Source organism: Octopus bimaculoides, chromosome 1 (assembly GCF_046866305.1).
Source record: "Octopus bimaculoides isolate indiv1 chromosome 1, ASM4686630v1, whole genome shotgun sequence".
Taxonomy (NCBI): domain Eukaryota; kingdom Metazoa; phylum Mollusca; class Cephalopoda; order Octopoda; family Octopodidae; genus Octopus; species Octopus bimaculoides.
Genome location: NC_142928.1, coordinates 24,664,182 through 24,681,137, shown reverse-complemented (window position 1 = coordinate 24,681,137; position 16,956 = coordinate 24,664,182). Strand labels below are relative to the sequence as shown.

The 16,956-nt window shown below is 40.8% G+C and overlaps 7 non-coding genes across 7 annotated transcripts; all 7 read left to right on the top strand.

The window, feature by feature from the left end:
• Positions 1 to 1,212: 1,212 nt before the first annotated feature.
• Trnar-ucg (transfer RNA arginine (anticodon UCG)) lies at positions 1,213 to 1,285 on the top strand. Its single transcript has one exon. It is a non-coding gene; the product is annotated as a tRNA-Arg (tRNA).
• A 2,291-nt stretch (positions 1,286 to 3,576) lies between these two features.
• Positions 3,577 to 3,649, top strand: Trnar-ucg (transfer RNA arginine (anticodon UCG)). Its single transcript has one exon. It is a non-coding gene; the product is annotated as a tRNA-Arg (tRNA).
• A 2,152-nt stretch (positions 3,650 to 5,801) lies between these two features.
• Positions 5,802 to 5,874, top strand: Trnar-ucg (transfer RNA arginine (anticodon UCG)). Its single transcript has one exon. It is a non-coding gene; the product is annotated as a tRNA-Arg (tRNA).
• A 2,136-nt stretch (positions 5,875 to 8,010) lies between these two features.
• Positions 8,011 to 8,083, top strand: Trnar-ucg (transfer RNA arginine (anticodon UCG)). Its single transcript has one exon. It is a non-coding gene; the product is annotated as a tRNA-Arg (tRNA).
• Positions 8,084 to 10,253: 2,170 nt separating this feature from the next.
• Trnar-ucg (transfer RNA arginine (anticodon UCG)) lies at positions 10,254 to 10,326 on the top strand. Its single transcript has one exon. It is a non-coding gene; the product is annotated as a tRNA-Arg (tRNA).
• A 2,315-nt stretch (positions 10,327 to 12,641) lies between these two features.
• On the top strand, positions 12,642 to 12,714 carry Trnar-ucg (transfer RNA arginine (anticodon UCG)). The gene has a single exon. It is a non-coding gene; the product is annotated as a tRNA-Arg (tRNA).
• Positions 12,715 to 15,027: 2,313 nt separating this feature from the next.
• Positions 15,028 to 15,100, top strand: Trnar-ucg (transfer RNA arginine (anticodon UCG)). The gene has a single exon. It is a non-coding gene; the product is annotated as a tRNA-Arg (tRNA).
• Positions 15,101 to 16,956: the final 1,856 nt, after the last annotated feature.

Genomic DNA, 16,956 nt, shown 5'->3' with positions numbered 1-16,956 from the left:
CAGCCTGACTACCTGTTTTACAATGTGTGTGTGTGTGTGTGTGTGTGTGTGTGTGTGTGTGTGTGTGTGTGTGTGTGTTGTGCACATGCGGAGAAGCTTTTCTTTTAGACATTTTATTAAAATTAAAAACGTGAATGCATTCCGCAACTTATTTGCTGCATTTTAATCAACGTTTGTAGATAATGTAGAAGTTGAAAGAATTGAGTTGCTTATAACTAAGTGATCAGATGGTGTAATTCATCGGAAAAAGAAAAGCAATGGAGGCGAGGGATCAGGTCAGTGAGATGCAGAGACATAAGGGTCAAAAGTTCTAATATGGTACTTCAATGAAGAAAGAATTGTAGAATCTGGAATTCATCGTTAAAATGGTTGACTATGTAGGACTACAGGCGGGTTTGAAAGCAATTGGAGGGCAATAACAATAAGCAAAAGACATTGTTGGTGTCAGAGACATAGGAAAGTGGACAATGACCAAATAGGATATAAAGGCCAGTAATGCTGTTGTAGTGAAGTCAGAGGGGTGGTCCACACCGAGCGACGCTTTTATAAGGTCAACCGTTCTGGGTCTCATGTATAAGCCTCTAGTCGAGGAGGAAATGGGATCAAGCCTGCCTCACGTGCCAGACACTCTAGCTACGTCCCTAGCGTGGGTGAAAGTAAACAGATAAGAGTTTTGTGAGGTAATAACAGCGAGGACGAGAGAACAGTCATGGTTGTTGGCTTTATAAAGTTTAGACGTGAGGTAGATAGCGATAGATTTGTAGTGTGTAAATCTTGATGTTAATGGATTTAGTGGTAAGAAGAAAGAATGAAATTAGTTGGTATACGGTGCTAGAGATGAACGTTTAGTCACGCCACCAATTACATGTAATCTAAGCTTGAAAAGGGAGTTTTCTTTGTTGGATCTCAGCTCAACACAACACATCAATGCTGCCGAACGAGACTGGTGTCAGCCGAGTTTGGCATATTGATCGGTGATATGGTAGTGACTTTTCCTGTTATGGGAAAAGAATTGTAACTTTGTCCAGCGGAGAAAACACTCGGTAGAGACCCGAGTCTGTGACTAGTGTCTACTAAGTGTATAGCGGCCGAAACATTTGGAACCTTTCACAAGCGGAGTACTTCTCTCAGTTACTCCTCAAGCAACAAACACGGACATACGTAATTTATTTTATGAAATATATATATTATTCTAAACCTGTAAATACAGACGGCCGTGTGGCCTAATGGATAAGGCGTTTGACTTCGAATCAGAAGATTGCGAGTTCGAGTCTCGTCGTGGTCGAAATTCTTTTTCTTTTATAAACCTTTCGCTAAAGTGGTACTACGGTACCTCCGCTCATCCTGTTAGGGGCCTAGTTAGTTGTGGCTATTCATAGACACCATCTCCGTCCGCTCGCCCTTGACCTTGTGGAGCATTAAGGATGTAACAGTTGTAGAACGGCCGCATCAGTACTTGACTTGTAGGCTACAGGCTAAAGTGCAAATATGTCTGCCGCTTAGCCCAATAGATAAGGCGTCTAACTTCGAATGAGTAGATTGAAAGCTCGAGTCTCGCCGTGATCGAGTCATTTTTTCTTTCTTTTTAACTACTCGCTGAAGTGGTACCTCGAAAGTTCACTCTCGACCCACTATAGTTTCATAATATGTACAGAACTTTTGCTCATAATGTTAGGGGACTATTTAGTTATGGCTATACATAGATACCATCTTCGTCCTCCCACTTTTGATCCTGCGAAATATTAAGGATGTGACAGTTGGAGTAAGAAACGGCTGTATCAGTACTTGGCTTGTAGGCTACAGCTGAATAACTTGGAGCAACAGGAAATGAACTGCTTTAATGAAGGTCACAACGCGCCGCCCAATTCAGGAATTTAACCCCCAACCTTTATAATCTTGGTCACGAGCCTTGTCACAAAGGTGGCATTTCATATCATTGAGAGACCTTCAATGGTGTCGTTCATGATTGCTGTAGATATCTCTAAGCAACCAAATCGACGTATCATCTTAGTTTATCTTTCAAAATAAAATAATTTAAATAGGTTGAGTAATATAATCAAAGATAAACCGTCGGAACAAAAGTCATGTTGGACATAGCGAAAGATTTTGATCACAATTCTTCACAATCAAAGTTAGTATACGGCTAATCGGTAAAAACAATGACAACAAATTCGTCTTCGGAAGAGCTGGTCCCAAGATTAGATCTTCTCATGGTTTGCAGAACAAAAATAGAAAGTAATTATAGACGTGCAACATATAACAGTAATCTAATTACCAAATTAATCAGAGATTCTGCAATAAAAGAAATTGGCCGACCACGACGAGACACAATCTCGCCATCTTTTGATTCGAAGTCAGACGCCCAATCCATTAGGCCACGTGGCCAGCCTGACTACCTGTTTTACAATGTGTGTGTGTGTGTGTGTGTGTGTGTGTGTGTGTTTGTGCACATGCGGAGAAGCTTTACTTTTAGACATTTTATTAAAATTAAAAACGTGAATGCATTCCGCAACTTATTTGCTGCATTTTAATCAACGTTTGTAGATAATGTAGAAGTTGAAAGAATTGAGTTGCTTATAACTAAGTGATCAGATGGTGTAATTCATCGGAAAAAGAAAAGCAATGGAGGCGAGGGATCAGGTCAGTGAGATGCAGAGACATAAGGGTCAAAAGTTCTAATATGGTACTTCAATGAAGAAAGAATTGTAGAATCTGGAATTCATCGTTAAAATGGTTGACTATGTAGGACTACAGGTGGGTTTGAGAGCAATTGGAGGGCAATAACAATAAGCAAAAGACATTGTTGGTGTCAGAGACATAGGAAAGTGGACAATGACCAAATAGGATATAAAGGCCAGTAATACCGTTGTAGTGAAGTCAGAGGGGTGGTCCACACTGAGCGACGCTTTTATAAGGTCAACCGTTCTGGGTCTCATGTATAAGCCTCTAGTCGAGGAGGAAATGGGATCAAGCCTGCCTCACGTGCCAGACACTCTAGCTACGTCTCTAGCGTGGGTGAAAGCAAACAGATAAGAGTTGTGTATGGTAATACCAGCGAGGACGAGAGAACAGTCATGGATGTTAGCTTTATAAAGTTTAGACAAAGGTAGATAGCGATAGATTTGTAGTGTGTAAATCTTGATGTTAATGGATTTAGTGGTAAGAAGAAAGAATGAAATTAGTTGGTATACGGTGCTAGAGATGAACGTTTAGTCACGCCACCAATTACATGTAATCTAAGCTTGAAAAGGGAGTTTTCTTTGTTGGATCTCAGCTCAACACAACACATCAATGCTGCCGAACGAGACTGGTGTCAGCCGAGTTTGGCATATTGATCGGTGATATGGTAGTGACTTTTCCTGTTATGGGAAAAGAATTGTAACTTTGTCCAGCGGAGAAAACACTCGGTAGAGACCCGAGTCTGTGACTAGTGTCTACTAAGTGTATAGCGGCCGAAACATTTGGAACCTTTCACAAGCGGAGTACTTCTCTCAGTTACTCCTCAAGCAACAAACACGGACATACGTAATTTATTTTATGAAATATATATATTATTCTAAACCTGTAAATACAGACGGCCGCGTGGCCTAATGGATAAGGCGTCTGACTTCGAATCAGAAGATTGCGAGTTCGAGTCTCGTCGTGGTCGAAATTCTTTTTCTTTTATAAACCTTTCGCTAAAGTGGTACTACGGTACCTCCGCTCATCCTGTTAGGGGCCTATTTAGTTGTGGCCATTCATAGACACCATCTCCGTCCGCTCGCCCTTGACCTTGTGGAGCATTAAGGAGGTAACAGTTGTAGAACGGCCGCATCAGTACTTGACTTGTAGGCTACAGGCTAAAGTGCAAATATGTCTGCCGCTTAGCCCAATAGATAAGGCGTCTAACTTCGAATGAGTAGATTGAAAGCTCGAGTCTCGCCGTGATCGAGTCATTTTTTCTTTCTTTTTAACTACTCGCTGAAGTGGTACCTCGAAAGTTCACTCTCGACCCACTATAGTTTCATAATATGTACAGAACTTTTGCTCATAATGTTAGGGGACTATTTAGTTATGGCTATACATAGATACCATCTTCGTCCTCCCACTTTTGATCCTGCGAAATATTAAGGATGTGACAGTTGGAGTAAGAAACGGCTGTATCAGTACTTAGCTTGTAGGCTACAGCTGAATAACTTGGAGCAACAGGAAATGAACTGCTTTAATGAAGGTCACAACGCGCCGCCCAATTCAGGAATTTAACCCCCAACCTTTATAATCTTGGTCACGAGCCTTGTCACAAAGGTGGCATTTCATATCATTGAGAGACCTTCAATGGTGTCGTTCATGATTGCTGTAGATATCTCTAAGCAACCAAATCGACGTATCATCTTAGTTTATCTTTTAAAATAAAATAATTTAAATAGGTTGAGTAATATAATCAAAGATAAACCGTCGGAACAAAAGTCATGTTGGACATAGCGAAAGATTTTGATCACAATTCTTCACAATCAAAGTTAGTATACGGCTAATCGGTAAAAACAATGACAACAAATTCGTCTTCGGAAGAGCTGGTCCCAAGATTAGAAGATCTTCTCACGGTTTGCAGAACAAAAATGGAAAGTAATTATAGACGTGCAACATATAACAGTAATCTAATTACCAAATTAATCAGAGATTCTGCAATAAAAGAAATTGGCCGACCACGACGAGACACAATCGCGCCATCTTTTGATTCGAAGTCAGACGCCCTATCCATTAGGCCACGTGGCCAGCCTGACTACCTGTTTTACAATGTGTGTGTGTGTGTGTGTGTGTGTGTGTGTGTGTGTGTGTGTGTTTGTGCACATGCGGAGAAGCTTTTCTTTTAGACATTTTATTAAAATTAAAAACGTGAATGCATTCCGCAACTTATTTGCTGCATTTTAATCAACGTTTGTAGATAATGTAGAAGTTGAAAGAATTGAGTTGCTTATAACTAAGTGATCAGATGGTGTAATTCATCGGAAAAAGAAAAGCAATGGAGGCGAGGGATCAGGTCAGTGAGATGCTGAGACATAAGGGTCAAAAGTTCTAATATGGTACTTCAATGAAGAAAGAATTGTAGAATCTGGAATTCATCGTTAAAATGGTTGACTATGTAGGACTACAGGCGGGTTTGAAAGCAATTGGAGGGCAATAACAATAAGCAAAAGACATTGTTGGTGTCAGAGACATAGGAAAGTGGACAATGACCAAATAGGATATAAAGGCCAGTAATACCGTTGTAGTGAAGTCAGAGGGGTGGTCCACACCGAGCGACGCTTTTATAAGGTCAACCGTTCTGGGTCTCATGTATAAGCCTCTAGTCGAGGAGGAAATGGGATCAAGCCTGCCTCACGTGCCAGACACTCTAGCTACGTCTCTAGCGTGGGTGAAAGCAAACATATAAGAGTTGTGTATGGTAATACCAGCGAGGACGAGAGAACAGTCATGGATGTTGGCTTTATAAAGTTTAGACAAAGGTAGATAGCGATAGATTTGTAGTGTGTAAATCTTGATGTTAATGGATTTAGTGGTAAGAAGAAAGAATGAAATTAGTTGGTATACGGTGCTAGAGATGAACGTTTAGTCACGCCACCAATTACATGTAATCTAAGCTTGAAAAGGGAGTTTTCTTTGTTGGATCTCAGCTCAACACAACACATCAATGCTGCCGAACGAGACTGGAACCTTTCACAAGCGGAGTACTTCTCTCAGTTACTCCTCAAGCAACAAACACGCCCACACGCGTAATTTATTTTATGAAATATATATATTATTCTAAACCTGTTAATACAGACGGCCGCGTGGCGTAATGGATAAGGCGTCTGACTTCGAATCAGAAGATTGCGAGTTCGATTCTCGTCGTGGTCGAAATTCTTTTTCTTTTATAAACCTTTCGCTAAAGTGGTACTACGGTACCTCCGCTCATCCTGTTAGGGGCCTATTTAGTTGTTGCCATTCATAGACACCATCTCCGTCCGCTCGCCCTTGACCTTGTGGAGCATTAAGGATGTAACAGTTGTAGAACGGCCGCATCAGTACTTGACTTGTAGGCTACAGGCTAAAGTGCAAATATGTCTGCCGCTTAGCCCAATAGATAAGGCGTCTAACTTCGAATGAGTAGATTGAAAGCTCGAGTCTCGCCGTGATCGAGTCATTTTTTCTTTCTTTTTAACTACTCGCTGAAGTGGTACCTCGAAAGTTCACTCTCGACCCACTATAGTTTCATAATATGTACAGAACTTTTGCTCATAATGTTAGGGGACTATTTAGTTATGGCTATACATAGATACCATCTTCGTCCTCCCACTTTTGATCCTGCGAAATATTAAGGATGTGACAGTTGGAGTAAGAAACGGCTGTATCAGTACTTGGCTTGTAGGCTACAGCTGAATAACTTGGAGCAACAGGAAATGAACTGCTTTAATGAAGGTCACAACGCGCCGCCCAATTCAGGAATTTAACCCCCAACCTTTATAATCTTGGTCACGAGCCTTGTCACAAAGGTGGTATTTCATATCATTGAGAGACCTTCAATGGTGTCGTTCATGATTACTGTAGATATCTCTAAGCAACCAAATCGACGTATCATCTTAGTTTATCTTTTAAAATAAAATAATTTAAATAGGTTGAGTAATATAATCAAAGATAAACCGTCGGAACAAAAGTCATGTTGGACATAGCGAAAGATTTTGATCACAATTCTTCACAATCAAAGTTAGTATACGGCTAATCGGTAAAAACAATGACAACAAATTCGTCTTCGGAAGAGCTGGTCCCAAGATTAGAAGATCTTCTCATGGTTTGCAGAACAAAAATAGAAAGTAATTATAGACGTGCAACATATAACAGTAATCTAATTACCAAATTAATCAGAGATTCTGCAATAAAAGAAATTGGACGACCACGACGAGACACAACCTCGCCATCTTTTGATTCGAAGTCAGACGCCCTATCCATTAGGCCACGTGGCCAGCCTGACTACCTGTTTTACAATGTGTGTGTGTGTGTGTGTGTGTGTGTGTTTGTGCACATGCGGAGAAGCTTTTCTTTTAGACATTTTATTAAAATTAAAAACGTGAATGCATTCCGCAACTTATTTGCTGCATTTTAATCAACGTTTGTAGATAATGTAGAAGTTGAAAGAATTGAGTTGCTTATAACTAAGTGATCAGATGGTGTAATTCATCGGAAAAAGAAAAGCAATGGAGGCGAGGGATCAGGTCAGTGAGATGCTGAGACATAAGGGTCAAAAGTTCTAATATGGTACATCAATGAAGAAAGAATTGTAGAATCTGGAATTCATCGTTAAAATGGTTGACTATGTAGGACTACAGGCGGGTTTGAAAGCAATTGGAGGGCAATAACAATAAGCAAAAGACATTGTTGGTGTCAGAGACATAGGAAAGTGGACAATGACCAAATAGGATATAAAGGCCAGTAATACCGTTGTAGTGAAGTCAGAGGGGTGGTCCACACCGAGCGACGCTTTTATAAGGTCAACCGTTCTGGGTCTCATGTATAAGCCTCTAGTCGAGGAGGAAATGGGATCAAGCCTGCCTCACGTGCCAGACACTCTAGCTACGTCTCTAGCGTGGGTGAAAGCAAACAGATAAGAGTTGTGTATGGTAATACCAGCGAGGACGAGAGAACAGTCATGGATGTTGGCTTTATAAAGTTTAGACAAAGGTAGATAGCGATAGATTTGTAGTGTGTAAATCTTGATGTTAGTGGATTTAGTGGTAAGAAGAAAGAATGAAATTAGTTGGTATACGGTGCTAGAGATGAACGTTTAGTCACGCCACCAATTACATGTAATCTAAGCTTGAAAAGGGAGTTTTCTTTGTTGGATCTCAGCTCAACACAACACATCAATGCTGCCGAACGAGACTGGAACCTTTCACAAGCGGAGTACTTCTCTCAGTTACTCCTCAAGCAACAAACACGCCCACACGCGTAATTTATTTTATGAAATATATATATTATTCTAAACCTGTTAATACAGACGGCCGCGTGGCCTAATGGATAAGGCGTCTGACTTCGAATCAGAAGATTGCGAGTTCGAGTCTCGTCGTGGTCGAAATTCTTTTTCTTTTATAAACCTTTCGCTAAAGTGGTACTACGGTACCTCCGCTCATCCTGTTAGGGGCTTATTTAGTTGTGGCCATTCATAGACACCATCTCCGTCCGCTCGCCCTTGACCTTGTGGAGCATTAAGGATGTAACAGTTGTAGAACGGCCGCATCAGTACTTGACTTGTAGGCTACAGGCTAAAGTGCAAATATGTCTGCCGCTTAGCCCAATAGATAAGGCGTCTAACTTCGAATGAGTAGATTGAAAGCTCGAGTCTCGCCGTGATCGAGTCATTTTTTCTTTCTTTTTAACTACTCGCTGAAGTGGTACCTCGAAAGTTCACTCTCGACCCACTATAGTTTCATAATATGTACAGAACTTTTGCTCATAATGTTAGGGGACTATTTAGTTATGGCTATACATAGATACCATCTTCGTCCTCCCACTTTTGATCCTGCGAAATATTAAGGATGTGACAGTTGGAGTAAGAAACGGCTGTATCAGTACTTGGCTTGTAGGCTACAGCTGAATAACTTGGAGCAACAGGAAATGAACTGCTTTAATGAAGGTCACAACGCGCCGCCCAATTCAGGAATTTAACCCCCAACCTTTATAATCTTGGTCACGAGCCTTGTCACAAAGGTGGCATTTCATATCATTGAGAGACCTTCAATGGTGTCGTTCATGATTGCTGTAGATATCTCTAAGCAACCAAATCGACGTATCATCTTAGTTTATCTTTTAAAATAAAATAATTTAAATAGGTTGAGTAATATAATCAAAGATAAACCGTCGGAACAAAAGTCATGTTGGACATAGCGAAAGATTTTGATCACAATTCTTCACAATCAAAGTTAGTATACGGCTAATCGGTAAAAACAATGACAACAAATTCGTCTTCGGAAGAGCTGGTCCCAAGATTAGAAGATCTTCTCACGGTTTGCAGAACAAAAATAGAAAGTAATTATAGACGTGCAACATATAACAGTAATCTAATTACCAAATTAATCAGAGATTCTGCAATAAAAGAAATTGGCCGACCACGACGAGACACAATCGCGCCATCTTTTGATTCGAAGTCAGACGCCCTATCCATTAGGCCACGTGGCCAGCCTGACTACCTGTTTTACAATGTGAGTGTGTGTGTGTGTGTGTGTGTGTGTGTGTGTGTGTGTGTGTGTGTGTGTGTGTGTGTTTGTGCACATGCGGAGAAGCTTTTCTTTTAGACATTTTATTAAAATTAAAAACGTGAATGCATTCCGCAACTTATTTGCTGCATTTTAATCAACGTTTGTAGATAATGTAGAAGTTGAAAGAATTGAGTTGCTTATAACTAAGTGATCAGATGGTGTAATTCATCGGAAAAAGAAAAGCAATGGAGGCGAGGGATCAGGTCAGTGAGATGCTGAGACATAAGGGTCAAAAGTTCTAATATGGTACTTCAATGAAGAAAGAATTGTAGAATCTGGAATTCATCGTTAAAATGGTTGACTATGTAGGACTACAGGCGGGTTTGAAAGCAATTGGAGGGCAATAACAATAAGCAAAAGACATTGTTGGTGTCAGAGACATAGGAAAGTGGACAATGACCAAATAGGATATAAAGGCCAGTAATACCGTTGTAGTGAAGTCAGAGGGGTGGTCCACACCGAGCGACGCTTTTATAAGGTCAACCGTTCTGGGTCTCATGTATAAGCCTCTAGTCGAGGAGGAAATGGGATCAAGCCTGCCTCACGTGCCAGACACTCTAGCTACGTCTCTAGCGTGGGTGAAAGCAAACAGATAAGAGTTGTGTATGGTAATACCAGCGAGGACGAGAGAACAGTCATGGATGTTGGCTTTATAAAGTTTAGACAAAGGTAGATAGCGATAGATTTGTAGTGTGTAAATCTTGATGTTAATGGATTTAGTGGTAAGAAGAAAGAATGAAATTAGTTGGTATACGGTGCTAGAGATGAACGTTTAGTCACGCCACCAATTACATGTAATCTAAGCTTGAAAAGGGAGTTTTCTTTGTTGGATCTCAGCTCAACACAACACATCAATGCTGCCGAACGAGACTGGAACCTTTCACAAGCGGAGTACTTCTCTCAGTTACTCCTCAAGCAACAAACACGCCCACACGCGTAATTTATTTTATGAAATATATATATTATTCTAAACCTGTTAATACAGACGGCCGCGTGGCCTAATGGATAAGGCGTCTGACTTCGAATCAGAAGATTGCGAGTTCGAGTCTCGTCGTGGTCGAAATTCTTTTTCTTTTATAAACCTTTCGCTAAAGTGGTACTACGGTACCTCCGCTCATCCTGTTAGGGGCTTATTTAGTTGTGGCCATTCATAGACACCATCTCCGTCCGCTCGCCCTTGACCTTGTGGAGCATTAAGGATGTAACAGTTGTAGAACGGCCGCTTCAGTACTTGACTTGTAGGCTACAGGCTAAAGTGCAAATATGTCTGCCGCTTAGCCCAATAGATAAGGCGTCTAACTTCGAATGAGTAGATTGAAAGCTCGAGTCTCGCCGTGATCGAGTCATTTTTTCTTTCTTTTTAACTACTCGCTGAAGTGGTACCTCGAAAGTTCACTCTCGACCCACTATAGTTTCATAATATGTACAGAACTTTTGCTCATAATGTTAGGGGACTATTTAGTTATGGCTATACATAGATACCATCTTCGTCCTCCCACTTTTGATCCTGCGAAATATTAAGGATGTGACAGTTGGAGTAAGAAACGGCTGTATCAGTACTTGGCTTGTAGGCTACAGCTGAATAACTTGGAGCAACAGGAAATGAACTGCTTTAATGAAGGTCACAACGCGCCGCCCAATTCAGGAATTTAACCCCCAACCTTTATAATCTTGGTCACGAGCCTTGTCACAAAGGTGGCATTTCATATCATTGAGAGACCTTCAATGGTGTCGTTCATGATTGCTGTAGATATCTCTAAGCAACCAAATCGACGTATCATCTTAGTTTATCTTTTAAAATAAAATAATTTAAATAGGTTGAGTAATATAATCAAAGATAAACCGTCGGAACAAAAGTCATGTTGGACATAGCGAAAGATTTTGATCACAATTCTTCACAATCAAAGTTAGTATACGGCTAATCGGTAAAAACAATGACAACAAATTCGTCTTCGGAAGAGCTGGTCCCAAGATTAGAAGATCTTCTCACGGTTTGCAGAACAAAAATAGAAAGTAATTATAGACGTGCAACATATAACAGTAATCTAATTACCAAATTAATCAGAGATTCTGCAATAAAAGAAATTGGCCGACCACGACGAGACACAATCGCGCCATCTTTTGATTCGAAGTCAGACGCCCTATCCATTAGGCCACGTGGCCAGCCTGACTACCTGTTTTACAATGTGTGTGTGTGTGTGTGTGTGTGTGTGTGTGTGTGTGTGTGTGTGTGTGTGTGTTTGTGCACATGCGGAGAAGCTTTTCTTTTAGACATTTTATTAAAATTAAAAACGTGAGTGCATTCCGCAACTTATTTGCTGCATTTTAATCAACGTTTGTAGATAATGTAGAAGTTGAAAGAAGTGAGTTGCTTATAACTAAGTGATCAGATGGTGTAATTCATCGGAAAAAGAAAAGCAATGGAGGCGAGGGATCAGGTCAGTGAGATGCAGAGACATAAGGGTCAAAAGTTCTAATATGGTACTTCAATGAAGAAAGAATTGTAGAATCTGGAATTCATCGTTAAAATGGTTGACTATGTAGGACTACAGGCGGGTTTGAAAGCAATTGGAGGGCAATAACAATAAGCAAAAGACATTGTTGGTGTCAGAGACATAGGAAAGTGGACAATGACCAAATAGGATATAAAGGCCAGTAATGTCGTTGTAGTGAAGTCAGAGGGGTGGTCCACACCGAGAGACGCTTTTATAAGGTCAACCGTTCTGGGTCTCATGTATAAGCCTCTAGTCGAGGAGGAAATGGGATCAAGCCTGCCTCACGTGCCAGACACTCTAGCTACGTCCCTAGCGTGGGTGAAAGTAAACAGATAAGAGTTTTGTGAGGTAATAACAGCGAGGACGAGAGAACAGTCATGGTTGTTGGCTTTATAAAGTTTAGACGTGAGGTAGATAGCGATAGATTTGTAGTGTGTAAATCTTGATGTTAATGGATTTAGTGGTAAGAAGAAAGAATGAAATTAGTTGGTATAAGGTGCTAGAGATGAACGTTTAGTCACGCCACCAATTACATGTAATCTAAGCTTGAAAAGGGAGTTTTCTTTGTTGGATCTCAGCTCAACACAACACATCAATGCTGCCGAACGAGACTGGTGTCAGCCGAGTTTGGCATATTGATCGGTGATATGGTAGTGACTTTTCCTGTTATGGGAAAAGAATTGTAACTTTGTCCAGCGGAGAAAACACTCGGTAGAGACCCGAGTCTGTGACTAGTGTCTACTAAGTGTATAGCGGCCGAAACATTTGGAACCTTTCACAAGCGGAGTACTTCTCTCAGTTACTCCTCAAGCAACAAACACGGACATACGTAATTTATTTTATGAAATATATATATTATTCTAAACATGTAAATACAGACGACTGCGTGGCCTAATGGATAAGGCGTCTGACTTCGAATCAGAAGATTGCGAGTTCGAGTCTCGTCGTGGTCGAAATTCTTTTTCTTTTATAAACCTTTCGCTAAAGTGGTACTACGGTACCTCCGCTCATCCTGTTAGGGGCCTATTTAGTTGTGGCCATTCATAGACACCATCTCCGTCCGCTCGCACTTGACCTTGTGGAGCATTAAGGATGTAACACTTGTAGAACGGCCGCATCAGTACTTGACTTGTAGGCTACAGGCTAAAGTGCAAATATGTCTGCCGCTTAGCCCAATAGATAAGGCGTCTAACTTCGAATGAGTAGATTGAAAGCTCGAGTCTCGCCGTGATCGAGTCATTTTTTCATTCTTTTTAACTACTCGCTGAAGTGGTACCTCGAAAGTTCACTCTCGACCCACTATAGTTTCATAATATGTACAGAACTTTTGCTCATAATGTTAGGGGACTATTTAGTTATGGCTATACATAGATACCATCTTCGTCCTCCCACTTTTGATCCTGCGAAATATTAAGGATGTGACAGTTGGAGTAAGAAACGGCTGTATCAGTACTTGGCTTGTAGGCTACAGCTGAATAACTTGGAGCAACAGGAAATGAACTGCTTTAATGAAGGTGACAACGCGCCGCCCAATTCAGGAATTTAACCCCCAACCTTTATAATCTTGGTCACGAGCCTTGTCACAAAGGTGGTATTTCATATCATTGAGAGACCTTCTATGGTGTCGTTCATCCTTGCTGTAGATATCTCTAAGCAACCAAATCGACGTATCATCTTAGTTTATCTTTTAAAATAAAATAATTTAAATAGGTTCAGTAATATAATAAAAGATAAACCGTCGGAACAAAAGTCATGTTGGACATAGCGAAAGATTTTGATCACAATTCTTCACAATCAAAGTTAGTATACGGCTAATCGGTAAAAACAATGACAACAAATTCGTCTTCGGAAGAGCTGGTCCCAAGATTAGAAGATCTTCTCATGGTTTGCAGAACAAAAATAGAAAGTAATTATAGACGTGCAACATATAACAGTAATCTAATTACCAAATTAATCAGAGATTCTGCAATAAAAGAAATTGGCCGACCACGACGAGACACGACCTCGCCATCTTTTGATTCGAAGTTAGACGCCCTATCCATTAGGCCACGTGGCCAGCTTTACTACCTGTTTTAAAATGTGTGTGTGTGTGTGTGTGCGTGTGTGTGTGTGTGTGTGTGTGTGTGTGTGTTTGTGCACATGCGGAGAAGCTTTTCTTTTAGACATTTTATTAAAATTAAAACCGTGAGTGCATTCCGCAACTTATTTGCTGCATTTTAATCAACGTTTGTAGATAATGTAGAAGTTGAAAGAAGTGAGTTGCTTATAACTAAGTGATCAGATGGTGTAATTCATCGGAAAAAGAAAAGCAATGGAGGCGAGGGATCAGGTCAGTGAGATGCAGAGACATAAGGGTCAAAAGTTCTAATATGGTACTTCAATGAAGAAAGAATTGTAGAATCTGGAATTCATCGTTAAAATGGTTGACTATGTAGGACTACAGGCGGGTTTGAAAGCAATTGGAGGGCAATAACAATAAGCAAAAGACATTGTTGGTGTCAGAGACATAGGAAAGTGGACAATGACCAAATAGGATATAAAGGCCAGTAATACCGTTGTAGTGAAGTCAGAGGGGTGGTCCACACCGAGCGACGCTTTTATAAGGTCAACCGTTCTGGGTCTCATGTATAAGCCTCTAGTCGAGGAGGAAATGGGATCAAGCCTGCCTCACGTGCCAGACACTCTAGCTACGTCCCTAGCGTGGGTGAAAGTAAACAGATAAGAGTTTTGTGAGGTAATAACAGCGAGGACGAGAGAACAGTCATGGTTGTTGGCTTTATAAAGTTTAGACGTGAGGTAGATAGCGATAGATTTGTAGTGTGTAAATCTTGATGTTAATGGATTTAGTGGTAAGAAGAAAGAATGAAATTAGTTGGTATACGGTGCTAGAGATGAACGTTTAGTCACGCCACCAATTACATGTAATCTAAGCTTGAAAAGGGAGTTTTCTTTGTTGGATCTCAGCTCAACACAACACATCAATGCTGCCGAACGAGACTGGTGTCAGCCGAGTTTGGCATATTGATCGGTGATATGGTAGTGACTTTTCCTGTTATGGGAAAAGAATTGTAACTTTGTCCAGCGGAGAAAACACTCGGTAGAGACCCGAGTCTGTGACTAGTGTCTACTAAGTGTATAGCGGCCGAAACATTCGGAACCTTTCACAAGCGGAGTACTTCTCTCAGTTACTCCTCAAGCAACAAACACGGACATACGTAATTTATTTTATGAAATATATATATTATTCTAAACATGTAAATACAGACGGCCGCGTGGCCTAATGGATAAGGCGTCTGACTTCGAATCAGAAGATTGCGAGTTCGAGTTTCGTCGTGGTCGAAATTCTTTTTCTTTTATAAACCTTTCGCTAAAGTGGTACTACGGTACCTCCACTCATCCTGTTAGGGGCCTAGTTAGTTGTGGCCATTCATAGACACCATCTCCGTCCGCTCGCCCTTGACCTTGTGGAGCATTAAGGATGTAACAGTTGTAGAACGGCCGCATCAGTACTTGACTTGTAGGCTACAGGCTAAAGTGCAAATATGTCTGCCGCTTAGCCCAATAGATAAGGCGTCTAACTTCGAATGAGTAGATTGAAAGCTCGAGTCTCGCCGTGATCGAGTCATTTTTTCTTTCTTTTTACTACCTGTTTTAAAATGTGTGTGTGTGTGTGTGTGTGTGTGTGTGTGTGTGTGTGTGTGTGTGTGTGTTTGTGCACATGCGGAGAAGCTTTTCTTTTAGACATTTTATTAAAATTAAAACCGTGAGTGCATTCCGCAACTTATTTGCTGCATTTTAATCAACGTTTGTAGATAATGTAGAAGTTGAAAGAATTGAGTTGCTTATAACTAAGTGATCAGATGGTGTAATTCATCGGAAAAAGAAAAGCAATGGAGGCGAGGGATCAGGCCAGTGAGATGCAGAGACATAAGGGTCAAAAGTTCTAATATGGTACTTCAATGAAGAAAGAATTGTAGAATCTGGAATTCATCGTTAAAATGGTTGACTATGTAGGACTACAGGCGGGTTTGAAAGCAATTGGAGGGCAATAACAATAAGCAAAAGACATTGTTGGTGTCAGAGACATAGGAAAGTGGACAATGACCAAATAGGATATAAAGGCCAGTAATACCGTTGTAGTGAAGTCAGAGGGGTGGTCCACACCGAGCGACGCTTTTATAAGGTCAACCGTTCTGGGTCTCATGTATAAGCCTCTAGTCGAGGAGGAAATGGGATCAAGCCTGCCTCACGTGCCAGACACTCTAGCTACGTCTCTAGCGTGGGTGAAAGCAAACAGATAAGAGTTGTGTGTGTGTGTGTGTGTGTGTGTGTGTGTGTGTGTGTGTGTGTGTGTGTGTTTGTGCACATGCGGAGAAGCTTTTCTTTTAGACATTTTATTAAAATTAAAAACGTGAATGCATTCCGCAACTTATTTGCTGCATTTTAATCAACGTTTGTAGATAATGTAGAAGTTGAAAGAATTGAGTTGCTTATAACTAAGTGATCAGATGGTGTAATTCATCGGAAAAAGAAAAGCAATGGAGGCGAGGGATCAGGTCAGTGAGATGCAGAGACATAAGGGTCAAAAGTTCTAATATGGTACTTCAATGAAGAAAGAATTGTAGAATCTGGAATTCATCGTTAAAATGGTTGACTATGTAGGACTACAGGCGGGTTTGAAAGCAATTGGAGGGCAATAACAATAAGCAAAAGACATTGTTGGTGTCAGAGACATAGGAAAGTGGACAATGACCAAATAGGATATAAAGGCCAGTAATACCGTTGTAGTGAAGTCAGAGGGGTGGTCCACACCGAGCGACGCTTTTATAAGGTCAACCGTTCTGGGTCTCATGTATAAGCCTCTAGTCGAGGAGGAAATGGGATCAAGCCTGCCTCACGTGCCAGACACTCTAGCTACGTCCCTAGCGTGGGTGAAAGTAAACAGATAAGAGTTTTGTGAGGTAATAACAGCGAGGACGAGAGAACAGTCATGGTTGTTGGCTTTATAAAGTTTAGACGTGAGGTAGATAGCGATAGATTTGTAGTGTGTAAATCTTGATGTTAATGGATTTAGTGGTAAGAAGAAAGAATGAAATTAGTTGGTATACGGTGCTAGAGATGAACGTTTAGTCACGCCACCAATTACATGTAATCTAAGCTTGAAAAGCGAGTTTTCTTTGTTGGATCTCAGCTCA